This window comes from Heteronotia binoei, chromosome 2 (assembly GCF_032191835.1).
Source record: "Heteronotia binoei isolate CCM8104 ecotype False Entrance Well chromosome 2, APGP_CSIRO_Hbin_v1, whole genome shotgun sequence".
In the NCBI taxonomy this organism is placed as follows: Eukaryota; Metazoa; Chordata; class Lepidosauria; order Squamata; family Gekkonidae; genus Heteronotia; species Heteronotia binoei.
In genome coordinates, this window is record NC_083224.1 from 134449135 (window position 1) to 134476840 (window position 27706).

Below are 27706 nucleotides of genomic sequence, written 5' to 3' on the forward strand. Positions count from 1 at the left end.
TCTTTGGTAGAAACATGGGGAAATTGCTGTGAAAGGTAGCAGAGAATTGTATTGGAATTAATGAATTAATTTTAAATTATATGAAGTTCATACAAGCTTTTCTGCAGTTATCCGAAAAAGGATATTTATGAGGGGCTTACAGCTTTTTGCTGGCTGTGTTTTCCCATGCCTTTAAAAGCAACCTGTTGTACAGATACTTAGCCAGTGAACTACTTTCATCTTTTTTAATATCTACAGGAGGAGTTTAATTTTGGTGTCAGACAGCTGTTAAAAGCAGGATCAGTTAAATGGTGCGATGCCAAGTTCATAGTACCATCTCTTCCAGTGCTGTTGAGATATACCGCAGTAATCTCCAATGATCTCTTTCTGCCCCACACCTCTTACTCTCACACAGAAATCTCTTAGAAGGCCACCTGGCTACAACTGGGGGTGCCAACTTTTCATTGGCAGAGCTCCTATGTCTGCAACAACAGTATGATGAACAGAAAGGTTTCATCCAGTAAAAATGGAAGGAAAAAAAGAAAGAGAAAGGGAAAGAATGAAATGGAAGGAAAAGAAAAGAAAAGAAAGACATGGAAATAAAAAAAACTTAAACGTAAGAGGAGCCATGTTGGATCAGGCCGGTGGACTATCCAGTCCAAAATTCCCTCATACAATGCCCAAAAAGCACCAGAATGTCCACCAGTGGGACCAGGGCACTAGAAGCCCTCCCACTGTTGCTTCCCTCCCCTCCCAGCACCAAGAGTACAGACAGAGCATCACTTGCAGGGAGAGAAAGAGAGAGAGAGAGAAAGAGAGAAAGAAAGAAAAGCTTTTCTCACCATCAGATGACCCCAGCCAGCAAAAATTCTGCCCAGGGGTCATTTGGTAAAAAAAAAAAAAAAACTACTGGGCCGAGGTCAGACACACATAAACTGACGAGATGGGCATGGATGAAAGCCAGATGCATGTCGGATTTTATGCGGTTGTCCAAACATCAGCATCTGGCAATGGTCATTGGCTCGTTCGTGTCCCGAACTGCCGCGACTGAGACGCGGACTTTTTTGATAGTACATTAAATCTGGAATAAGAATGCTTTTGACGACTCCCGCGCGTACTTTCTATGTTTGGACGCTCCATTGTAGCCGACTCGTCACAAGCGCACATCCGCTTCCCTGCAAGAGCCCACTCCAAATGATATCATTGCGCCAGCAATTGTCAACTCAGCCTTCCATCCTTCTGAGGTCGGTAAAATGAGTACCCAGCTTGCTGGGGGGGGGGGGTGTGTGTGTAATGACCAGGGAAGGCAATGGCAAACCACCCCGTAAAAGATCTGCTGTGAAAACTTTGTGAAAGCAGCGTCACCGCAGAGTCGAAAACGACTGGTGCTTGCACAGGGGACCTTTCCTAAATGGGGAACGGGAAGATCACCCACATTTGCTGTCTCCCTGCCAGGGGAGGAGGATGACCCACCTTTGCCGTCTCCCCGCCAGGCGGAGAGACAGCAAAGAGAGTTGCCGTGCGCCCCTCCCCATTTAAACACCACGGCGGGGTGTTTAAATGGGGGGGAGGAAGATCTCACACCTTTTCTGGCATTTAAAAAAAAACAAAACCAAGCATGATATAAACAGGTTGCTTACCTGTAACTGATGATCTTCGAGTGGTCATCTGTGCAGTCACACACATGGGTCTTGCCGCAGGCAACGGATCCATACCTCGGAGCTCCAATAGCTCGTCTATAACGTCTTTTGGCGCGCTTTCCTCCCGCCCTGGGGAGCGGGCAGCGACCGCGCATGCCTGGAGCGGGGGGAGAGCGCCCATTCCACTCAGTTTCTTCCAGCCGCCGCTGGCAGAGACACTATGAAGAGTAAGAGGTTAATGAACAATCACCAGGAGCCAGCAGCGGGGAAGGCTGGGTGGGCGTGTGTGACTGCACAGATGACCACTCGAAGATCATCAGTTACAGGTAAGCAACCTGTTTATCTTCTTCGTGGTCTCTGTGCAGTCCCACACATGGGTGACTAGCCAGCTAGGTGTCCTGGAGGAGGGTGCTGGTAAAGAAGAAGTTAGTCACGTAAAACAATCAGTCAAATGCAATTACATTGTAATCAGTCAAATGCAATCACATTGCAACATGAAATATGCAACAACATATGCAACATGGTATGCAAGTTAAAGATGGAAGCGGATGCACTCACCCGAAGCTTCAGTGGAAGATGGATTTGAGGACCGCCTGACCGAAGGAGGCGTCACGTCTCGCACGAACGTCTAGCGCATAATGGGAGACGAACGTGGATGGAGAGGACCAGGATGCAGCCGCACAAATGTCCTCCAGAGAAACGCCTTGCAGGAAAGCCGAAGACGTCGAGACCGCTCTAGTAGAGTGGGCCTTAAGGCCTTCGGGTAGAGGCTGCTTAGCCAGTTCGTAGCACAACCTGATGGCACTAACTACCCATTTAGACAGTCTTTGGGTAGAAATTTTGTGACCCTTGTGAGGGTTGCCGTAGGCCACAAACAGATTAGGGTCCTTACGGAAAGGTTGTGTACGATCAAGGTAGAAGGACAAAGCCCTTCTGACGTCCAAAGAGTGTAGGGCTCGTTGTCCCTGGTCGGATGGGTTGGAGAAAAACGTTGGTAAGGAAGTTGAGGTCGATAAGTGGAACTGGGAGACAACCTTAGGCAGGAACGCAGGGTCCGGTCGTAAAACAACTTTGTCCCTGTGGAACATGGTGTAGGGAGGATCGTAACGGAAGGCGCATAAGTCACTTGCCCGTTTGCCTGAGGTGAGGGCTACGAGCAATGCCGTCTTCCAGGAAAGAAGGTTGAGGTCTGCGGTGGCCATAGGTTCAAAGGGGGCCCTTATCAGGCAGGAAAGAACTAACGATAAACTCCAGGTCGGGGCAAAGGGTTTAACAGGTGGGTTGAGGTGCAACATGCCCTTAAGAAAGGACTTGGATAAGGGATGGGAGAACACAGTCTTGCCGTCAACCAAATTGTGGAAAGCAGAGACAGCAGAAAGATGCACCTTTAAGGAAGAATAACAGAGTCCTGCTTTTTGCAGAGAGAGCAGATAGTCCAGGATCAGGTTCAAGGGTGCCGACTCCGGCTGTAGATGCTTAGATGTCGTAAAGGAACAGAAGCGCTTCCATTTACGCTGATAGGAAAGTCTCGTGGAAGGCTTCCTTGCGTTAAGGATGACATTGGCTACCTCTGCAGAGAGGTAGGAGGGTGTATTCTCCAGGCTGTCAGGGCCAGGACTCGAGGGTTGTGATGCAGAACCTGACCGTTGGCCTGGGAGAGAAGGTCGCCCGCAGGAGGAAGTCGGCGGTAAGTGTGGCATGAGAGTTGAAGAAGCCCCGTGAACCACGGTTGTCGAGGCCACCATGGCGCAATGAGGATGCAGTCTGTTCCATCCCGAGCTATCTTCACCAACACCCGCGTCAGAAGAGGAGTTGGTGGGAAGAAGTAATGAAGGGGGCCCGTCCAGTTGTGTAGGAAGGCGTCGTTGCCCCTCCTGGAGTAAAACCGAGGGCATTTGGCATTGTCCCGGGATGCAAAGACGTCTACCTTGGGTATTCCGAAGCATCGGAAGATGCGTCGAAGGTAGGTTGGATTGATGGACCATTCGTGATCGTCTATGCGAAACCTGCTGAGGGAGTCGGCCAGAGCATTCTCCACACCTGGGAGGTGAATGGCAGTCATGTAGATGTTGTGCTTGACACACCATTCCCAGAGCAGTACGGCTATACGGCAGAGACGGAGGGATCTGGTGCCGCCTTGTTTGTTTATGTAATAAACTGTTGCCATATTGTCCGTGGAGATCTGAACGTGCCGGTCCCTTATCAGGGGAAGAAAGGACTGTAGAGCTCTGTGTACCGCGATCAGTTCCAAGCAATTTATATGCATGGTTCTCTCGGAGGTTGTCCAGAGACCTCTCACAGTCTTGTCCTTTAGGTGGGCTCCCCAACCCCACCAGGAGGCATCTGTTGTAACTATGGCCGTTGGAGAGGTTGACAGAAACGGCCTGCCCTCGAGGAGATTGTTGGGAACAGTCCACCACGTGAGGGAGAGAAGCGCCCTGTGTGGAACAGTCAGCAAAGAACTTTGAGATTGTGTCTGAGGGTGGTAAGCTCTTACAAACCAGACTTGCAGTTGTCGCATCCTTAACCTGGCAAAGCGGAGGACGGACGTAGTGGCGGCCATGAGGCCCAGCAGGCGTTGGATTGTAAGCGCGGACTGACAGGGTTGTTGTTGTACTGACTTGGCTAGGGTGATAATTGTCTGTGCCCGATCTTCGGGAAGAAAGACTCGATGTAGGGAGGTGTGGAGAAGAGCTCCTATAAATTTGAGCTCCTGGGTAGGTGTGAGGTGTGATTTTGAGGCATTCACACGAAGGCCCAGGGAAGTCAGGAGAGTGAGAGCTGTGTCGAGGTTGTGCTCTAGTTGTTGTTGAGTTGGGGCCACCAGAAGCCAGTCGTCTATATATGGGAAGACTGGGATGTTCCGGATGCGAAGCGCAGCCGCCACCACTGCCATGCACTTTGTAAAAACGCGGGGCGCAGTGGAAAGGCCGAATGGTAGGGAAACATATTGGTAGTGGTCCTCGCCCATGGCAAAACGCAGATACTTCCGATGTTGAGGTCGGATGGTCACATGGAAGTAGGCGTCCTGAAGATCGAGAGAGGCCATCCAGGAATTCCTGGGTATGAGGGGCAAGATGGACTGCAGGGAGATCATTCTGAACCTCCTGTATTGGATGTATTTGTTGAGCCTCCTCAGATCCAGAATGGTGCGCCTGCCTCCATCCCTCTTGGGGACTAGGAAGTATTTTGAATAAAAGCCTGTCCCTCGGTGGAGAGGAGGGACGGGTTCTATGGCGTTCTTGTGCAGTAAGTCCAGAATCTCCTGATGCAGGGGAGAAGACGGGGGTGTAGCGATGAAGGAATGGTGATGAGGTGGAGAAATGAACTCGATTGCGTAACCTAGGCGCACGATGGTCAGCACCCAGGAGTCTGTTGTTATCGAATTCCAAGTTCGAAGGAAGGGTGAGAGACGGGTGCGGGGCGTCAGAGTGTGAGGAGAGTCAAAGAGACTGCTTTGAAGGAAGGGAGGACTTTTTGGGCTGCTGTGAGCGAGGCCTCTGTTGAAACGCAGGTTTCTGTTGTCCACTCTTCCGTTTCCAGAAATCATTGCGCCTAGGAGATCGTTGGCGCCTCTGGAATGATGGTCTCCAGGATCTTGTATGGTTAGGCTGCTGGGAGAACGGTTGAGAAACTCCCAGACGTTTTGCGCGCTTGCGCCCGTCGTCCACTGAGGTGAGAACCTCATCAGTAGAGGCATGGAAGAGACCCAGGCCATCAAAGGGGAGATCTTCGATCTTTTGCTTAATGTCCGGCTGTAAGTTGGTGGACCTTAGCCAGGCATGACGACGAAGGGCGACAGATGACGCAAAAACCCTTGAAGAGCAGGAGACAGCGTGGCGAATGGAATTTATTTGTTGCTTCGATACCCTAGATAGTTCTGATACTAGCCCAGAGGCCACCTTTTGAGAGGGTTCCGGAAGGGAAGGGATGAGAGGTGTAAATTGGTTGGCCAGATGGAAGATGTAGGCCGAGAAGTAGGCAAGATAATTGTTCAGTTTCGAATTTGTTGAGGCAAGGTTGAACATTTTTCTGGCTAGGGTGTCCAGCTTCCTGCCCTCTCGGTCTGGAGGTGTTGGATGTCTGGAGGGCTTAGCCTTAGTGGCTGAGTGCACGATAATGGAATTGGGTGCTGGATGGGAAGCAAGAAATTTAGCCTCGGGAGCATGAACCCTATAAAGCGAGTCCAAGCGTTTAGAAGTAGGGGGAATGGAGGCTGGTTTTTCCCAGGTCTCACGGAGGCCTTCGAGGTGCACCGGTAGCATAGGGAGTAGTGAACCAGGTGGAAAGTCCGTTTGTACAAGGTCGTGTACGATATCAGAGACCTTAGGTGAGTCCGACGGAAGGGTAATGTTTAAAGCCTCGGCCATAGCAGTAATCAGATGGAGGTAGGCCTTGGAGGCATCAGATGGAGAGAGTCGGGGCTGTGGTGCCGAATCCGAGACTACCGAGTCTGGGTGGTCCTCGGAGTCAGATGAAGCTACGGAGTCGGCGTCGGAACGGGAGTCGTCACCGGAAGGAGGGGGCGGTGGCGGAATCGGGTCCGAAGGGGCGGTCTGAGGCTTCAGCACCTGGTCGCGTTGGTCCGTGTGGGTATGGACCGGAGGAGCAGTCGAGGTAGAAGCTAACGGAGTGCGCGGTCTAGCACCTTCTGCCTGGTAAGAGTCCCGAGATTGCTGTATACATTCCCGTAGTCGCTCACGGAGTCGGGGGGAGTAACGAGAATAATCAGGTTCTCGGATCGGATAAGGTTCTCGGGCCCGATCTTGACCACGGGGTCGCGGATAGTAGCGATCACGGATCCTAGGCGAATCGGGAAAGCGCTCGACATCGCGGAAGCACGGGGAGTGTCGTGGGGAATCCCGGAGTCGTCGTAGGGAATCACGGGGTCGATCACGGGGTCTAGGAGAATCCGCGTATCGAATAGCAGAGTACGTTGAGAAATCGGAACCCTCCACGGATGGGGACCGAGAAGGATGGCGATGGAACCGACGTTTAGGAGAAGGGGACCGAGAGAAATGGCGGTCGTACCTCGAAAGGGCGTAGTATTGTCGATACTGGCCCGAAGAGTCGGAGTCTCGGCGCCTGCGTGGCGATCTGGAGCGGCCTCTACGAGGCGGCGACCGAGATAGGGCTCGATGAAGAGGTGAGCGAGCGCGGCCTTCATTTGAAGCTTGAGTGGCCGAATCCCTATACAGGGGAGAAATCCCGATGTCTCGGAAGGATCCGATCCGAAGCGGAGGCTTAAGATAGGCCTGAGTCGAATCTGTAGTCAGGTCGGGTTGCATGAAGTCGGCAGGGACCACGCTGTGCACTGAAGGCGAACGAGAGTGGACCGGTATGACCTCTACTGCTGTAGATGAGTGAGGAGTCAGTTGCGGCATGTCGGTGATGACGTCAGAAGGAGCCGACAGTTCAAGCGGAAGTGCGGGCTGCGTCGAGGCCGTGGTATCCATAGGCGTCGAAACTGGAGCCCGAGGCTCTTTAGGAGCCGAGTGCGAGTGGTGTAGTTTCCTCGGAGCCGAATCAGCCGATTCAGAAAGGCGAGATTTTTTGGGCGCCGAATCGGAAGATTCGAGATGGCGCGATTTTTTCGAAGCCTTATGGCCTGGATCGGCGTGCTTCGAAGATTTTTTAACGGACTTGTGCTTCTGCTTAGGAAGAGACACGTCCGCAGAGGCCGAAGCTCCCGATTGTTGTTGGGGAGGCGGCGGGTCCGAGGCGGGCATAGCCCTCAGGGACAGTTCAATAAGGAAACTCCGGAGCCTGGCTGCACGGTTTTTCCGGGCTTGCTTGCCGAAGTTCGCACAGTGAGGGCAGGAGTCAACTCGATGAGCTTCGCCCAAACAAAACAGGCAGTGGCTGTGGCCGTCTGACGAAGGGATTTTGGTCCCACAGCGCGTGCACTTTTTAAAGGTAACTTTCCCTTCCATGCGCCCCGGACAAGGGAGGGGAGGGAAGGGAAAAGGAGAGAATAGCGCAGGGAGCGGTTTTTTTTTTTTTTTTTTGTTTTTCTGGGACGAAGAGGGTAGCGAGAAGAGGAAAATACTAAGTAGTGAAAGAAGGAATAAGAGATGAGGTAACGGACGAGCTAAGGAGGAACGCAGCGAGGAGGGTGTTGTCCGGGCGGCGGTAGGAAAGAAACTGAGTGGAATGGGCGCTCTCCCCCCGCTCCAGGCATGCGCGGTCGCTGCCCGCTCCCCAGGGCGGGAGGAAAGCGCGCCAAAAGACGTTATAGACGAGCTATTGGAGCTCCGAGGTATGGATCCGTTGCCTGCGGCAAGACCCATGTGTGGGACTGCACAGAGACCACGAAGAAGATCCCATGGTACTGTGCTTGCGTGAGCGTGGAATGCCATCTCAAAAAATGAGGTCCGGTTGAGCACTTTGATCAACCAGCGACGGGACCCACATGGGATAGAACAGTAGCCTGGCTGTTGTCTGATCAGAAAATTGGTTGTGCGGATTATAATAGAGGCGTGTTGCAGATGGATTTAATGGTGAGTGTGACTGCACCCCTGGAATGCCCACTCCCCACCCCTCCCGTGTGAAAAACACACACACACCCTTCTTTGCCACCCAGGCCTCCCGGGGAAATCTCCCGAAAAGAACATACTGCGAGGCACATGAAAGCTCATACCTTGAAGAACACTTCATGGGTCTAAAGTGCCAGTGGATGCTAGCTTTTCTCTCAAACACTGGGAGTGGGAGAGAAGGAAGGAGAGGCAGCCCAGCTCCTCTCTGGACAACACAGGGATGGGGAGGGCTAGCTTTGGCTTTTCTTGTGATCCGGTAGTGAGGCTTCCGTGGCCCGGTATCGGGTCACGACCCTGCAAATGGGAAACACTGGACTAAAGAAATGCTGGCTTTTAGTTTTTCATATATCCACAATATATACAAAGCTATTTTGGAGGAATATGATAGGCCTGAGACTAATCTCTCAGCTCCACCTAACTGGCCACCAGTATCTAAGAATGAAATATGTGTACTGATTCAATCTCTTCCTTCTTAGAAGGATTCTGTAATACTTCCTATATATAAGGAAGGTGATTGTCATGATCCTGCAAACTACAGACAGATCAGTCTCTTGACAATGCTAAACACCTACTGCTAAAGACCTACTGATCAAATTGATTTCATGGATGGATGAGCAAGAAATTATGGCCTGTAAATAGGCAGGACTTTGTGCTGATGCCTCACCAGAGGACCTCTGCCAAGTTCTTCATTTCCTGCCAAAAAAAAAATTCCTGTTTTTCAAAGGGCTACCTGGCAATCATACTTTAAGATTTAAAATTTGATACAATTTATTTGGAACACCCCTAGAGAAAATTAGTACATCTTTAAGATGGTTTTAGAGTTGCATCAGGCATTATTAAGAACATTAAGTATGTCATGCTGAGAGACAAGGACTATTAGTAGGATTAATGAGCAAGGATGCCAAAATGCTTCAATTTGAAATGGTTCCTTAACTTGGGAAGCTGATTGTACAAATATTGTATTCTTGAGTACTGTTGCAAGATTTTTTGTCCTGGGTGCTCTGATGTTTTTATGTGTGATTATAATGATAGGTTGTTTATATATTTTCCAGTGATGCTTTATGTTGACAATTTTGTCACAATTTAGTGTTCTGACTTTGATAATATATTGGGCAAAACAAGCTTTTCAAGCTGGCTGCCCATTAGTTGATGCTGCAGTGAGAACTGTTGGGAAATGTGACCTGTTTCATAACAGTATATCATAACAGTATATCCGGAACTTCGTTTTTGCCTACACTGGTAAGAACTAAGGCCGGGATTTGAAGGAAGACCATTGACCAGGATTGATATCAGTGTGTAGACTGTTTAAAATCAGTCTGCATCATGTTGTTGGTTTAGAATATAGTTTGGCATCCCTATCTCAATGGAAGAACATGGGCTATGAATGGATTATTCTCATCTTTGAATGAATTTTTGTAACTTTGGAAAATGGCATTTTAATGCCTTTTTGTATTAAATAATAATTATGTATGTATGACTTGGGGTGGTAACTTGGTCATGACGGTAGGTTTATTTTGTGCTTCATGATTTATATTTCCATAATTATCTCATACTATTTGATCTACACTGGAGCCAGCTGTTCTCCCCATGGGTCAGGGTCTCAGCAGAGAGATTGCAAGTGGGCATCACCACAGGTTTCATTCTCTCTGCAATAAAGGGGAGTACAAGTCAGCCTGTATAGACTGTGACCCCTGGGTAAAAGGCAGCATTGCTGTTCTGAAAGTAAAATTCTTGCAATGGAAGCATGAGGTCTGCAGACTGTGGAGGCTATAGATGAGCAAACATGGCCAGAGGAAACAGCAGGTGGAAAAAGCTGGAGACGAAGAGGCCAGCACCTCTGTCTTAAAGAGCCCAGCCAGGGGGAGGGACTTCCAATGGGGATGTAATAGTGTCACGTTCTCAGGGTGCAGGCAGGCAGGAGTCCAAAGCCAGTCCAAGGTCAAAGTCCAGGAAGTCAAGCAGGAGCCAAGTCACCAATGCAGAATCACAAACCGGAATCAGAAGTCAATGTCCAAAAGCCAAAAGGTCAGGGTGCCAAGGAAATCAAGCAGGTAAGGATCAGGAATCAGGAAGGAGGCTGGATGCAAGCCAGAGACTAGACTTGGGTGGGAGCTATATGGGAGTCTCAATCAGCTGGCTCCCTGGGTGGCAGTGACTGCTAGAACTCAGAGCAGAGAAATCTGAAGCCTCAGTGTGCCTCATGTCTTCGCTCTGAAAGTTCTTTCCGGAGCCTGCTTCGAACTCTTGAGATAGGAGGAGGAGAGCTTGGAGATTGATTGTCAACAGCTGACACTGGTGCCTGGAGAGTGATTGATGGACCAGCTGCTGTTTGTTCAGTTGAGGAACTGGCTGGCAGCTCCTCCTCGTCAGGGCTCATGACAAATAGTAGGCTGACACCTTCATATAGAAGTGAAGACACAACACAGTTAATTACCAGCAAGGAGAGGACTCCTGCTGGCAAAATCTCCCTGCATTAAAAATGAAATTAACCACACATACCCTATAGGTTGTTCCTCAGGAGTTTTCCTGCAGAAACAGATATTTTTGCAAGCAGGTGCCCAGTGAAGAACTACACGGAGTCCTAGAATTTACAACTTTGCTTAGAACTGCTCTTGGAGTCCTGATAAGGACACAAAGTCTGACGATCCGCACTTCTTAAGATTTATGAACATATTGAGTGCAATTTCTTCATTTTATGAACTTTGTTTTACAACTTTATAAGCTTTTCTAATAAAAATGAGAAGTTTTAAACACAGTTAAGTGGAGCTCATTGTAAGTTACTATAAGCTATTTTGAAAATAACTCACTTTCAATTGCCTCCAACCATGACCCTGGAATGCCTGGAAATAACGTTTGGAGAAAACAAGATTGAAATATATAACTTAATCACCTAAAAGATATAAGACCCTGCTGGATTATTTTAGGCAACCAGCTAGAAAGAAGCAGGGCTGATGCCAGGGTTTTTGGTGCCCTAGGCCCCCCCATGCCTGCCCCCCCCATTCCACTTAGCCCCTTCCCTGCTGCTGCCCACTTGCAGCACTCCTGGCCAGGCTGGGCGGTGGAGAGGCAGGCAGCAGCGAGTGTGAGCTTGGTGGCAGCAAGGGAGGGCAGGCTGCAAGTACACCTACCGCCCTGTCGCCCCTGCTCAGCCTTCCCTGCCACCACCTGCCCACAGCACTCTTGGTAAATGGAGGAGGCTGGCAGAGAGGCAGATAGTGGCAAGAGCAAGTGTGGTGGGGAAGGGGCATCAGGGGCAGTGGGGAGGAGGAACCCACTGCCTGCTCCTATGGCCAGGTGGCACCCTAAGTGACTGCCTACCTGGCCTACTGGGACATGCCATCCCTGGAAAGAGGACTAGTTGAAGAAAGAGGCCAACCATTGCCTGAATTGACCTGTGAAGTTGAAGTTTTTCTTAGAGCACACTTCTACCACCTGGGATCATGCTTTCCTTTTCTTCACAACCACTTTTTGTGGCTGGTAAGCCAGGAATCTGCTGTTTGGCTGCCAGGTTTACTGAACTAAAGACTGCTGACTTCAGAAATCTGTTGTTAAGCTGCTAAGAATGCCAGGAGAGTGGGCTGGATACCATTAATTGATCAACATGTATCTGTAAGCTTCGTTGGCTTCTTTTGTTTTTATGCTCCTCTCTGCACTCTCTCTCTTAAAAGCCCTTGCCCTTTTAAGGGTTTGTCAAGTTGTCATGGGAGAAGCAGAATTTTTGGGCTGTGGGCTGAACTCATGAGCATAGAGCCCAACCCATCAAGGAGCTTTGGAAGCCTTCGGAAGTCTATTTACCTTCAAGAAGAGGCCTTAAATCTTTGTAATCTTGCTGACCAGCCACTCCTAATTTTTAATATTTATATGTAAAACCATATCTGATGGTATTAATCCAGCCTGACCGACAAGATAAACAAATAACAAGGAATTTACTGACCAGTTGTCCTGCAATCCAACATTAGATGGATTTACATCAACAGTATGGACCTAGGCTAAATTGGACAGGCCCTGGGAAATCTGCAAGATATGGTTATCTGTGTTTTAACAATTATCTTCAGAGAAAGAGATTTTCTTAAAGATACAAGACTTGCTATGATGTAACCTCTTTTTTTGATTATAGAAATTTTCAGATGATTTACAGAATTAACAACAATTTGCAAAAAGCTGAATTAAGATGTAACAAGAAGGCTTAAACTGATAACTCTTTTCCATAATTTTCTCTCCCCCCCCCCAAACTTTATTTTTGATGAATGTGGAAAGGCTGTAAAGTTCCTAGCTGTGAAAAGAATCCTGCCATGGCGTTTTTAAAATTTACTTTAAAGGAATGTTGTAATTGGATGATTATATTCAAAAGTAGATAAGCCTTTAACTCAGTTTGACCTTCATTGCTATGGTGATGTGACACAAACTGAGACTTAAAAGTGAAAGCACTTGCCCTAAAAATATCTCAGAGCTTCTAGGATTTTTGCTTATCTGGTTCTATTTCCCTGCCTTATGGACTCCATTGCATAATGAGTCCCAGAAAAAATTCTGATATAAAAAGTTCAACAGACCAACCTGTTGCATCAGAAACTGTTTGAACTAATGGTAAACAGAATGGAAAATAAAACAGAAAATCTTCAAAACAAAATTGAGGCTTTTGAGAAAAAGATGGAGAGACTAGGGAAATTAAGAGAAGCAATGAAAGAAGATGTTTAAAAGGTAGAAGGATCCCTAGAGCTAGTGTCTGAAGAAGTCAAGCAAATTAATGACAAGGTTGTCATTGTAGAAAATAAAGCAGAAGTGATGGACAAAGTGGAGAAGCATCTAGACAATTTAATCCTAATGGAACTGAAAGAGAAAGTATATTCTCTGAGGCTGAGAGATATTCCAAAGGAAGCGGGTGAAGACACCAGAGAGAGGATGGTTTCACTTCTAGCAATATTTTTAAAGAAGGAACAAGAGGATATGGAAATAGAAATTGACAAAGTCTACATGATTAATGCTAAAACAAGAAATGTCCCAAGAGCACCACATGGGATTTCATCCTCATGACCATCCTGCATGGAGAAGAGGAGTTCAGCATCAGTCTCAATGACTGGAACATCTCCCCAAGCCTTTCCAGGACACCACCAATATGCTGTGCACCCATATGGCGAGTCTGGGGCAAGTCAACCCCAGTTCAGTTTGTAAGAAAGTTGACAAGAGACCAAGTGCTTCAACAACAATTTTACTGAGAAAAAATTGATGATACAGAACAGATGTAATTGTACTGAAAGACATTCTACTTAGAATTCTATGTAAAAGACTGAAAACTAAGAAAAAGACTGTATATCAATGGAATACTCTGGAGCAGTGGTTTTTACTTTTAAGCAACAAAGATTCAAACGGAATTCAATTCAAAAAACAACAAAGATTCAAATCAAATTTTGAGGACATGCAGCTGGGTATTCCAATAAAACAGCAGAACCAAGATGGGAACAAAGACAAGTCTCTGTTGGGTGCCATGGGCATCAGTTAAATTTTTAAAACTTTTTAAAAAGCTTTTTAAATTAAAATATGGATTACAAATGTAGAGATTTTACCAAAAGCATTTTCAGATCATAACTCGGTGACTATGGTCTATAAAGGGGATCCCAAAACTTTTAGATGAAGACTGGATGATGTTTTGTTACAGAATGAATCAATTGTTAAAGACTGTAAAAAGAAATTGAAATAAATATTTGGAACTAATATAAATAAATGTACAGACATGAGAGTGGTCTGGGATGCAAGTAAAGCTTTTATTAGAGGTCATTTGATACAATAGAACACCAAGCTTAAGAGAAAGAAGCAAGAAAAAGCCCAAAAGATTTTGGATGAGATAAAAAGAAAAGAAGAGTTAAGGAAATATCCAGGGAATGACCTTGTGTGTCAACAAATTAAAACACTACTAAAACAATTATCTATGTTATTGATAAAAGAAATTGAATCATATGAAACAATTATTGAATTATATGAAACAGAAATTTTGAATTTGCAAACAAACTAGGAAAATGGCTGGCATAAAAATTATTAAAAGAGACAAGAAAATGACACTGAAAATACAAGAAAGAAATGTGTTAACGGATACTGGGGCATACAAAAAGCTTCATTCAGTATTATTCAGACAGTCATGATATTTTATTGGGGGAAAAAATGAATATATTAAAAATAGAGGGAAAATAGATGAATATATTGGAAAAAAATAGATGACTATATGGTCACAGACCAACAATGACAGATTATGAATGGACCTTACAATAAGAGAAATGGTGAAAGTCATTTAAAAAAATTAAACCGGCTAAGACTCCAGTGCCAGTTGGCCTTCAGGTAGTTATTGCAAATGTTTTGAGGATGGATTTTTAAAACCTTTACAAAAGGCAATGAATTCTATTTTACAAGAAGGAGGGAAGCCAGATACAGAAGGAAGAGGAGGAGGAGAAGAATTGGTTTTATACCCCACCCTTCAGTACCCGAAGGAGAGTGGCTTACAATCATCTTCCTTTCCTCTTCCCACAACAGATCCGCTGTGAGTCAGGTGGGGCTGAGAGTGTTCTGAGATCGCCCTTTATATGGAGGAGCGGGGAAACAAACTCAGTTCTTCAGCTTAGAGTCCACTGCTCTTTACCACTACACCAAACTGGCTCTCAGCATTGATACCTAGAGGAGGAGGAAGGCTGCAGATTTATACCCCACCCTTCTCTCTGAATCAGACTCAGAGCAGCTTACAATCGCCTATATCTTCTCCCCCCACAACAGACACCCTGTGAGGTGGGTGGGGCTGAGAGGGCTCTCACAGCAGCTGCCCTTTCAAGGACAATTCCTGTGATAGCTATGGCTAACCCAAGGGCAAATCCAGCAGCTGTAAGTGGAGGATTGGGGAATCAAACTCAGTTCTCCCAGTTAAGAGTCCGCACACTAAACCATTACACCAAACTGGACAAACTGGCACCAAACTGGACAAGACTAGACATCTCCAAGTAATTACAGACCAATTTCCTTGTTGAATACTGACTATAAGTTGTTTATAACAATGTTAGCTGAGAGACTTAGAATGCTATCCTTGTAATCATTCCTTTTGTCTAAATGTTCAGCTATAACTTGCTTTGGCACTTTCTGCTTTAACCTTCATCAGTTGTTGTTTCAAGTCTTCACTGTTTTCTGCTAGTAATGTGGTGTCTTCATATCTCATATTGTTAATTTTGTTCCACCAATGTTCACTCCACCGACCTAATCTAATTCAGTTTTACTTATGTTCTATATACAGATTGAAAAGACAGGGAGATAAAATACATCCTCGTCTGATATTTTTAACAATTGTTTTTTAATATTGTGTTCCAACAATAGCCTCTTGTCCAGAGTACAGGTTGCACATCAAAACAAACAGATGATGTGGCACACTCGTTTATTTTAAAACCAACCATAGCATTTCATGATCCACACAGTCAAAAACTTTGCTGTAATCTATTAAATGCAAGCTGATTTTCTTCTGAAATTATCTCGAATGGTTCAGTAATCATATAGTCTATCAGAACATATTTAGATGGTACAGAGGCAGGAGCAAGAAAAGGCGCTAAATATAGGAGGAAGAAGAAAAAACTGGCCTAAATAAAAGGGTGTAAAATAAGTGGGGAGAGAGAATTTCCAACCATTTTACCAGTAACACTGGGTAGGAAGAAAAAGAAATGGAGAAGTGATAGCAAAAGAGAATGAGGAACTGGAGGATGTTAGGGCCGATGAAAAGAAAAGATTGGTTCAAGTAGTTAAAAAAATAAAGTGGGAGCTCTCACTTCACTATAATCATATCCATAACAATGGTTTGTTCCTATTCACACTTTTTGATGGATCTGAATTGTAAGCAGGGCCGGCTTGCCCACTAGGCAAATTAGGCAGGAGGGGGGTGCTGAATTGGGCTCCCCCCCCAGTACCCAAGGCAAATGCCTAATTTTCCTCCTCCCGCCACCGCAGTTGCCGTTTGTCCACCAGCTGATGGTGGGCCACCTTCCGCACCCCCGGCCCAAGGGTGCACTTAGAGGAGCACCACTAGTCTCGGCCCTACCTGCTTTGACACAGGCACCTCAGCATTCTCTCTAAAGAGAGTGCTGGACGAGGCTTTGCCCCGCCTCACTTCCAGTTCTGGAAAGGAGGGGGAGCAAAGCTTTGTCCAGCGCTCTCTTAAGAGAGAATGTTGAGATGCCCGCATTGAAGCGGGTAGGGCCAAGGATAGCGGCACTCCTTTGAGCACATCAGAGGGGCCACAGAGCACAGTGCATAGAGCTGCATTGCAGCACCGCAGAAAAAAGGGAAGAGAGGGGGAAGGAGGGGGCAGCTCAGCCTGGGGTGTGTGTGCACACTTACCTAGGGCCCCCGGGGGCTCGGGGTGGTGGGCAGTGAGTCTGCCTGGGGCACCACATGCTCTAGGGCCAACCCTGAGTAAGAGTGAACAGGGTAGTCTAATAATCATCATAGTGTTGAATTTCCAGCCAGGAAAGACCATCCCTCCACTGTGCATAGAGATAAATGAGCATAGGAAACCTTAAATTATGCATTTTAAATTAGGGATTTCTTTGACATACTGGGATTATTTTTCCAATTATCATTCTACTTTCACTAGAGATGCATTTAATTTAATGGGAAAAGGCAACTTTGAGGACTCAAATTCATTTATTTAAAATGTATTTGTTTAAAACATTTCTATAGTACCTTTCCACCTAAATAGGGTCCCCAAGTTTTAAAGGTGGATTATAAATAACCTTAGCTATTCCTGGTATCTCTGGTAAGAAGCAACATACTAACAGCTGGTTAGTAAGCCCATAGCGAAACAGAATGAAAACAGACAGTCCCCAATCTCTGCCCAGGCAGAAAGAATAATTAAATTATTTCCTGCTGCTCTGTGAAGTGATTTGTGGCTGAAGTAACTGGCCTTGAATGTGCAAACATTAGCCTAACCTTAACAGAAAAGTAGTTAATGGTATGGAAATGTCTGTGTTGGGGTATTCCTGAAGTACTGAACATACTGGTGGTTTTCTAGATCAGGTGCTGAGTGGACTCCAGGCTACCACAATTATCTGCTAAGTTACTATAATTAGTTTGTTGCTCCTGGTGAGTTTACAGCTATAAAAAAGCCATCAAAGTCTCAGTCTCAAAACAGTTCTTCTAACAGCCTGAAGCAAAACTTGAACTGTCGATCAACTGGGTCAGAGCCTTTTGTCTGTGTGGACAAAAAGAAGGAACGCTTTGTAAAAAAGTAAGTATTTTAAAAATAACAATTAGCAGAATGGTGTGGATCAAACTTATTGAGGCTATAGTATTGGAAGTAAGATGTAACTAATGGTGTGAACTTCGCTGCATGTATTTGAAATGTAATTATGCACTTATTTGGGCAACAGATAACAAATTAGGCTTTCACATAGTAGCAGGCCAACTAGTGGTCCATCTTGGTCTGACAGTACTTCGAGAACATAATGAACAAGATGATAATGAAATCTAAATGCTTCCCTTAGTGCTCTGTTTATAGAGATGTCAAAGGGCAACCTTGACTGGAAATACCATCTCTAACTAAAGCCATCCCTTTAGCACATCTTCCTACCGTGGCTAAAGGGTTGGACCAAGACTGTACCAGTTCAACCCTCTTCCCCCCCCCCCCCGCCATGAATCTCACTGGCTCTCTCAGTCTAGTCTACCTCTCGAAGTTGTTGTTAAGGGTGAAATGAAGGGCATTTACAATGTAGGATTTTTTTTTTAAATCCACGGAAGGAAGCGCGCTCTGCATTTGCTCGGGGTTAAGCAAGCTCTTTCCTTGACGAGAGGGATAGAAAACCTGCCTTTTCAATTGCATCTTGACCAAGGGCCTTCCCGGACCCGCAGCATTCTAGTCTCCTTAGCCGCTGGATATTAATAACCTAACGGTACTTCCAGCCCAAAATAACCCGGCTGGGCCAGTGAAGGCCCCATGTGGCGCAGGGAGCACGCTGAGTGGGGGAAAGAGAGGAGGGGGCGGCCGCCCGCCTTGTGTGTGTCAGGACAGCTGCAGCCGGGCCGGGGCTCGTCTGGAATGCAGGCGCGGGCTGCGCACCGGGACTTTTATGGAAACTTGCAGAGCCCAGCGCTGAAGCCTCAGCCACGGCAGTAGCAGCGACGCTCTCCAGCTTCTCTCACGCCCACCCAGCCTTTGGGATTAACTGGACGCGAGCAGCGGAGTGAACGGGGGCTCTCAGGTAGGAAAAGCTGTCTTTTGAGGGGGCTGGCGGAGGGAGGGCGGTTTTTTCTGGCACAAAGGTCGGGCTGAGGCCAGTATTTGGCGCTCAGCGAGGCGAGGGAGCAAAGTATCGAAGCTGCCCTTGCACCGAAGTCGTCTTCGCGGTCTTGTTCCTTAGCAGTCTTTCCTCTCCACCACTGTCACTTATTAGGGGGGTCCATATGACACACTGATCTCTTAACCCTATCATGTAGGGGAGGGGGAAGGATCTGAAGTGCTCTCACTCCAGATTTCTGGAGGGTCCCCCCCCCCCCGGCAAGAAAGCGCAGTCTGCTCAGAGTCTTCTCGCAGGCGGCCGACGTTCTGTCTGTCGTCTCTCTCCTACCCCCCCACCCCCCCCCCACTCTCTTCTCTCGTCACGACCTTCATAAGCTCTCCTACCGTCCCAAGAGCAGCCAGCAGACTAGGGACCCCCTCCGTGCCCCTCTAGAAGACAGTTCTAGAGATTTCAGTGAACTGCCAGCTCTTTTGGATTGCAGGCGGTGGAGGGGGGGGAGGGCAAAGCCAAACTATTGTGAAATACCACACCAACAGTGAGGAAGCAGTTCTTATATGACATCTTGAAGGGTCTATGACCTTTTAAAGGAGGATCGTCTTGTTCTGAACAGATTAAAACATTCCATACCCATAACACTGCTAAAAGATGCCTCCTAACTCAACCCCAGCGTGTCTTCCTTTTCTAGTGCATTTTCATGTAATTAAAATTGAATACACACTCCTAGACCAAGCCAGGGCAAGAGGCAAAGGAGCTGAACTAAGTCCTAGAAGGAACAGCTTTGATTATGCAGATTTCTTTGTGGTTCCCAGAGGTCAGTGTAAAGGAAACCTTTTACTCAAAGGTGTCGCACTCATCAAGTGGCTAAGGAGATGTCAACTACGGAATAAGATGCTGAGCTAAAATTAGAACCAAGGTAGTGATTGTAATTTTGTTGCCAGATGAGTGGGTGGGTGATCTCTAAACCCAGCTCAGCAAACCTTGCTTGCTTTCGTAATTTGCTTCTCTTGGTGGTAGTTGCTGCAGCTTACTTAACCCTTATTAAATGGGGGTTTTTAATGCTATTGATTACTGTCATTTATTTAACTTTGTTCTTCAGTTCAAGTGTTTGGCTACTTCCACTGAGTAGTTTAATGGATACTGTAGTATGCAAAGAGGGGGGAAAAAACAATGTAATTACATTTAAGAAGCAGAAAGTAGATCAATGAACATGATATTGCTAATATTTCATGATGTACAATTGGCCCAGATGTAGAAAATTGAAATCCTCTTATAAAAATATGCCTCTGTTAAGTGAACCATCTATGTAAAAATATGTAAGCAGCTTTTTGAAGGAATATTCTGATTTTACATTTAAAAGATTTTGTTACACATTATTCACTTTCAACCCACCAATTTCAAATAATTTTATTTTTTTTAAAAACGTTTTACCAACAACTTTGCTATGAAAAGCAAAGGATATATTGAGTCAACACATTTGCAATAATATATTGAAAATAGGGACATGTGGGACAAAGATGGGGACAAGGCTTACTAACTAAATAGTCTCAAAGTTGGTGAGTATAGTGTCTGTTCTGTGAATGGGAGATATTCAAATTTCACAGCTGCAATTAATTCACTGGTCAAACTTCTAGAGTTAAGGCTCTATGCTTTAGGCTCCATCTGCAAAACAGGAGCAGCAATATTGATAACAGTGTTACTACCTTATTGGAATAATACATTGGAAGCACTTTGAACATTCTAAGGGACTACAGGTATACAAAGCATTACATGTTGACTTAAAGAATCATTAAATTGTGCATTTCAAACAAAAATGCCTTTTCTAAAATTCTGCTTTTTAAAATGTGCCAATTCAGTCAGAACTGTGTGTGTGACTGAATGCATATACACACATATACAACTGGTGATTTATTAGCAGTAAAAAGTATTTCTGAAGGTCTTAGAAATCAGCATTCTTAGAAATCAGTATCTGCTATTAAAATAATAAATGAGAATGTTGCTATTAAGAAGAAGGCATGAAGGACAGAGAAAGAAAAGGCTGAACCTGTGATCTAAAGAGCTGTGAAGCTACACCCCCTAAAAACCCAAGGGGGCTTTATACTTGTTATTCAGATGGCCCCTCCCTAAGCCTCATAACGAATGGCTTTTGAAACTTGGAGGTTGTTGCAAAAATAGTTTCATATGGCCTTGGTCATTTCAGAGAAAAAAAAAATTAAAACGTTCTGTTGAACTATAAAAAACCTTTCATATGAGTCTCTTTGGAATTTAATTTTATAGGACTTTTCATGACAAAGTACATAGTGATGTCTCAAACATTTTAGAAAAGTGAACAATGAGTACCTTTCTTTCTTTTTGATTTGGAAGCTTCATTGTTCTTTAGCATCTTGGGATAACTTATACCCAGCAACTTCTCCCAGCTGCTGGCATCCTCAGAATCCAGTCCTTGCAGTTTTTTGATGGTAGGTATTGGCTGATTTGCCATTTGTGACTCATTGCTGAAAAGGAACAGCTTAATATTTTTCATTCATATTAGGCACAGAAATGGAAAATGAAAAGGTTATGTTTCATATAGATACAATGCCGTATACCTTCCATTATTTTCTGTCATTTGTTTATCATAGGGGCTAAGGGGTCTGCCTTACAGTGCTTTTCCTCCTTCCTCCATGGTCAGGGTGGTGCTTGGTGAAAGAGTCTCCCCATGGTTTCCACTTAAATGTGGGGTTCCACAGGGGGTGATTCTCCCCCTCCAGGGTTATTTAACATCTACATGTGCCACCTCACCCAGTTGGTCCAGGGGTTTGGGCTGGTTTGCCATCAGTTTGCAGATGACACCCAGCTCTACCTGTTGATGGGTGACTGCCTGGTCTCTGCCCCAGTCTTTGGAGACCATGGCTGGATAGCTGCAGAAGAGCTGGTTAAAGCTTAATCCAGCTAAAACAGAGGTCCTGCACCTGAGTCGGGTGGGGGAGCTGAATTGGGAATCAAGCTACTCACCCTGGAGGTTGCATGGTTTGTGCCTACCCAGAAGGTGAGAAGCCTGGGGGTGGTCCTGGATTAGGGTTGCAAAGTCCAGTTCAAGAAATATCTGGGGTCTTTGGGGGTAGAGCCAGGAGACTTTGGGGGAGGGGGTGGAGCCAGGAGCAAGGTTGTGTCAAGCATAATTGAACTCCAGAGAGAGTTCTGGCCATCACATTTAAATGGTATTCCCTCCATTGGAAATAATGGATTGGGGCACCTTCTTTGGGGACTCATAGAATTGGACCCCCTGATCCGATCTTTTTGAAACTTGGAGGGTGCTTTGAGGAGAGGCATAAGATGCCATGCTGAAAATGTGGTGCATCTATCTCAAAAAACAGTCTCCCCAGAGCCACAGATACTCGCAGATCAATTTTCCATTATACCCTATGGAAATCGATCTTCATAGGGAATTATGGAGTGCTCAGCAGACATTTCCCTCCCCCCCACTTTCTGATGACCCTGAAGTGGGGGGAGAGCCTCCAAACCGGGGAATCCCCTGCCCCCTCCTGGGGATTGGCAACCCTATCCTGGATGCCTTGCTTTTCATGGAGGCCCAGGTCACTGCGGTGGCCAAATCTGCCTTTTATCATATTCAGCAGGTTAAGCAACTGGCACTTTACCTCTCCCCTCAGGACTTGGCTACAGCAACCCATGCAATGGTCACTTCCAGACTTCACTACTGTAACTTGCTGTACATGGGCTTGCCCTTGTGACTGAGCCAGAAACTCCAGCTGGTGCAGAATACAGCAGTGCGCCTACTGATGGCATTGCCTGCGTGGGCCCATTTTCAGCCCACGTTCTGTCAATTGCACTGGCTACTGATTGAGTACCGGATCTGTTTCAGGGTTTTGGTATTAACCTTTAAAGCCTTGCTTAGCTGAAGACTGACATACTTGAGGGACTGCCTCTCCTCATATTTGCCCTGGAGGGCCTCGCGCTCTGTGGAACAAGATCTTCTGGTTGTCCCTGGCCCAAACTTGGTGGAACATGCTCCTGGCAGAGATCAGGGCCCAGCGAGATCTATTGCCATTCTGCAGGGCCTGTAAAACAGAGCTGTTCTGCCAAGACTTTCATTGAGGCAACCCGGCATACAGGAAGATTGTAGCTACCCCCACCACACTCCGATACTGCTGACAATACTGAAATACCATCTATTATTGTATGTAGCTTTGTTTGGAAAGTTGAAGACCAATTGAGTCCAGTTGTGTTTCTTAGGATTTTATATTGTTTTTACTGGTTGATTGCTATTTATATTGATTTTACATGTTTATTTTTATGTTGTGATCTGCCCCAAGCTTGCTTGCAGGAAGCGCAGAATATAAAACTGAATAATAGGTAGTTTTGATGTTTTCTTTGTAATTTTTGTGCTGGTATTTCTGTTGTACATTTTGTGGGAAATCAAGGGCAGTGGGATTGTGTTGTGTATGTGTGATAGGGTTGGCAAGTCCAATTCAAGAAATATCTGGGGACTTTGGGGGTGGAGCCAGGAGACTTTGGGAGGGGAGCCAGAAGACTTGAGGGGTGGAGCCAAGAGCAAGGGTGTGACAAGCATAACCAAAGGGAGTTCTGTCCATCACATTTAAAGGGACCACACACCTTTTAAAATGCCTTCCTTCCATAGGAAATAATGAAAGATAGGGGCACCTTCTTTTGGGGCTCATAGAATTGGACCCCCGGTCCAATTCTTTTGAAACTTGGGGGTTATTTTCAGTATACTGAATGCTATACTGAAAATTTGGTGCCTCTACCTCAAAACGCAGCCCCACCCGCAAATCAATTATCCATTATTTCCTATGGGAATAAGTCTCCATAGGGAATAATAGAGTTCCCAGCAGAAATTCCCCTCCCCTCCGCACCACTTTCTGATGACCCTGAAGCAGGGGGAGGGTCTCCAAACTGGGGGATCCCCTGCCCCCACCTGGAGATTGGCAACCCTAATGTGTGATCATTTTCACATATGGATGTGGGGAAATAAATCCAGTTAATATCGAGGAATAAGTTTTTGAACAATGTGCTTCTTGTTAGTTAACAGCAAAATGGAAACTGGCAACTATTCTCCAGGACATGCAAGGAATATGACTTTTTTATTACTAGAAATGTAATGAGTGGACCACCACCACAGCCTAAACACAAATGTTTCACTTACATGGGAATATAAAGAAGATTTTAAGATTCAGCTCTATATAACTTTTGGAAAGATTGCTGAAAGGCTGTATGGAAGTGGTACAAGGTGACAGAGCAATCCTAAACAGGTGCGTCTACTCTGAATTCTCCTAAAGTCCATTCAATGGGACTTAATCCCAGGAAAGTGCTCTTAGGATTGCACTGTAGTGCTCTAAAGAAGCAGTGAGGATGGAATGAGGAAAAAAGCTGTTTTTGATGCAGCTCTGTCCACCCATGGAAGCAAGCTGAATCTCCATATTTCCTCTTGCTTGCACTAATGGGATGAATACATACAATCGGGTCATTTTGTAGAAAAATAGGTGGTGGAGCTCATCCAGGGATTGTTATGCAGCCGCACATACTATTCAATGGACAAGGAGGTGGAACTCTTAGAAGGAGGAAGCGGAACTCTCAGAAAGGTTCAGGAGCTGTGCTCCTGTGAGCTCCTACTGAATCTGAGGCCTGCATACAATAGTGATGAGGCAGATCACTTGCAAGTGATGAGGGCCATAATTGTAGGTGAAGTGAAATGCCCTCTGAAATGTACATGGATGGCAATGCCACATTCCAACTGTTTCAGGTTATAAGAAACGGGACTGGACCTTTTATAGATTGAATATAACAACTGGAACACCGAAGCCCCTCCCCCTTGAAAAAGAGTTTCCCATTTTTGACAAGCAGTCCTTTGGGTGAATCACTACATAAAATGATGTGGCTTCTGAATTGTGTTACTGTTATGTTCTGAAATTATTAGTACTTTTCTGGAAATCTTAATGGAAATTGTAACCGGCATCATCACAGAACCACTTATTCATATCATCTCCTTCCAGATGCATTCAAGATTTGCTCATGGCCTTATTATGGAAACTCAATGTCCTAGCTAAGTAATTATATTACTTCTTTTCAGTTACAGCTCAGGTGGTACTTTTAAACCAGGAGTGTCAAACATCTGGCCTGGGGGCTGAATTAGGTTCCCGGAGGGCTCCTATCAGGCTTCTGAGCAACTGGCTATCATCTACTTCCTTCTCTCTCTCTCTTGTTTCCTTCTGTGTAATAGCTTGTTTTGCAAGGCTTGTTCAATCACACAGGAGCTACAGAGCAAAATCTCTATTTTCTCCATTGGCTAAGGCTCCTCCCTTGGGGATGAAGGGTAGGGAAGGAAGAGCTTGCGTTGCCGGCTCTCTCAATCGCACAGCAGAGCTACTGACTCTCTTCCTTCTATTGGTTGAGGCTCCTACCCCTCCTGGTCCCCTGGGGAAGGCAGGAAAGAGACAGAGCTTTCTTTGCCCAGTTCTCTGGACTCCATGAGAGAAATACAAAGACAGCACCTTTAAGGCCAATGAGTGCTAATGTTTTAAGCATGTTTTAAGGTTTGTTTTTTTTAATCTTTAATTATGTTTGTCTATGTCCTTTATAAAGTTTATATCTCTGCTATCTAATCTTAAATAGGTACATGTATGGCCTGGCCCAACATGGTTCGGTCTGACAAGGTCTCATTCAGGTCACATCCAGCCCTCAAATGAGTTCAACACCCCTGTTTTAAACTATAAGATAGAAGAATTGCTACTGATACCCTAATGCATATTTAACCATAGGAAATTAATGAATGACTGGAAATAACCAAAGAAAAGCAACATTGGTGGGAATTCTACTTTGGAACCTTTTAATACTGAATCAATCAGTTAAATTTTTAAATCAGTGGCCTTGGAATTTTTATTGATGTGTAATATTCAAAATATTCAGGAGCCAATATGGGGTAGCAGTTAAGAGCGTTGGAGTAGTATCTGAGAGACCCAGGTTTGAATCCCCACTCATGCCATTGAAGCTCATTGGGTGAGCTTGTCACACTTTCTCAGCATAACCTACCTCACAGGGTTGTTGTGAAGATAACATGAGAGAGAGAAGGAGATAATCTGCCTTAGATCCCCACTGGGAAGAAAGGCGAGGTATAAATGAATGAATGAATTAAATAAATACGATGGGATAATATTGACAACTTTCATAAATTTTAGAGTTTTGTGGGTTTTTTGCTCTTTTAGCTTTGTGTTTTACAATGAAGTGGTATTTTACAACTAATAATAATAATAATAATAATAATAATAAAATTTATTTCTACCCCGCCCTCCCCGCCGAGGCAGCTCAGGGCGGCTCACAACAATTCATACATTAACATAAATGATAAAACATTAAATTTAACAATTAAAATTAAACATATAAAAACCAGTTAGTTAAGTTAAAATACATAATTTAGTTATATATATATCTGGCAGCAATAAAACTGTTCTGGTGCTGGTTCTGCCAGTTAAGGTAATATTAAAGATGGCGGTTCTTTGTTCCTAGCAACTCAGCGGTCGGTATCATTATAAGCTTGTCTAAAAAGGGCGGTCTTGCAGGCCCTGCTGAACTGGTCGAGGTTCCGCAGGGCCCGCACTTCCTCCGGAAGCTGGTTCCACAGTGCAGGTGCCGCAACTGAAAAGGCCCGTGCTCTGGTGTTTTGGAGTTTGACCTCTCTCGGCCCAGGGATCGTCATTTTATTTTTGCCCGTTGACCTCAGTGCCCTCTGGGGTTCATATGGGGAGAGACGGTGCCTTAGGTAGGCTGGTCCTCGGCCATATAGGGCTTTAAAGGTAATAACCAACACTTTGTACTGGACTCGGTAGGTAATTGGCAGCCAGTGCAGTCCGCGCAGCCCTGGCCGTATGTGCTCCCACTTCGAGAGCCCCAATAATAGCCTGGCTGCAGCTTCCGGGTCCGGCACAGAGGTAGCCCCAAGTAGAGGGCATTACAGTAGTCCAATCTTGAGGTGACCGTTGCATGGATCACTGTTGCGAGGTCGTGGCGTTCCAGGAAGGGGGCCAACTGCCTTGCCCGCTTCAGATGGAAGAATGCTGACTTGGCAGTGGCTGCTATCTGGGCCTCCATGGATAATGAAGGCTCCTGTAAAACACCCAAACTCTTTACCTGGCGCGCTGATTTCAATGGTGCGCCATCGAAAGTTGGGAGAGCTATTTCCCCTCCCAGGGCACCGCAACCCACACAAAGGACCTCAGTCTTCGCTGGGTTCAACTTCAACCCACTCAATCTGAGCCACGTCGCTACAGCCTGCAAGGCCCGATCTAGGTTCCCTGGGGCGGAGCCAGGCCGGCCGTCCATTAGTAGATAGAGCTGGGTGTCATCTGCATATTGATGGCAACCCAGCCCAAACCTCCAGGCAATCTGGGCAAGGGGGCGCATATAAATGTTAAACAGCATTGGGGAGAGAACTGCTCCCTGAGGCACCCCACAATCAAGTGTGTGCCTCTGGGATCGTTCACCCCCAATAGCCACCCTTTGTCCCCAATCAGAGAGGAAGGAGGAGAGCCATTGCAAGGCCAACCCCCCAACCCCTATGTCGACGAGGCGGCGCTTTAGCAACTGATGGTCGACTGTGTCAAATGCCGCCAACAGGTCTAATAACATCAGTACCGCAGCGCCGCCCCGATCCAGGTGCCACTGGAGGTCATCCACCAAGGCGACCAGCACTGTCTCCGTCCCATGGCCCGGTCGAAATCCAGACCGGCACGGGTCAAGAACGGAAGCGTAATCTAGGAACCTCTGTAGCTGCAATGCCACTGCCCTCTCAATGATTTTACCTAAAAATGGTAAATTAGACACCGGACGGTAATTCGCCAATTCGGCCGGGTCTGCTGTCCTTTTTTTTAACTACCATTCTGGGCAGCATCTTTATTTAAGATCACTGTTGGAACTTTTTCAGTATCTTCTCTGAGGCTAGTGAAATCAATCTGTTCTTCTGCCGTGGAATGTGATGATGTAGTGAAACCTGAGATCTCATCCCATCTCCTTTCTTTGTAATCTTTAGTGATTATAAGGAATTTAAAACTATTTTTATGGAGCATAAACTACCTGTGTACATGCTTTCATGTTTATAAATATATAAACAAATATATGGCTTAATCTGGAAATAGATTACACCACTTATTTGCTTACTCTGGTTCTAGAATTTCCTATATGAATTAAATTGGAACTGCTTTTGTCATGCAACATCTCTTATATTTTCAAAGACTTTGCTTTCTGAGAGAATTATGTTTGACAAATATACCATATTTTGAAATGTAACCCT

The 27706-nt window shown here is 45.7% G+C and overlaps 1 protein-coding gene across 1 annotated transcript in view; it reads left to right on the forward strand.

The window, feature by feature from the left end:
- Positions 1-18169: 18169 nt before the first annotated feature.
- Positions 18170-27706, forward strand: part of NEXN (nexilin F-actin binding protein) — a 55562-nt gene continuing 46025 nt past the window's right edge. The window contains exon 1 of the mRNA XM_060232057.1: positions 18170-18369. The gene's annotated coding sequence lies outside the window, so the exon portion shown is untranslated. The remainder of the gene's footprint in view (positions 18370-27706) is intronic.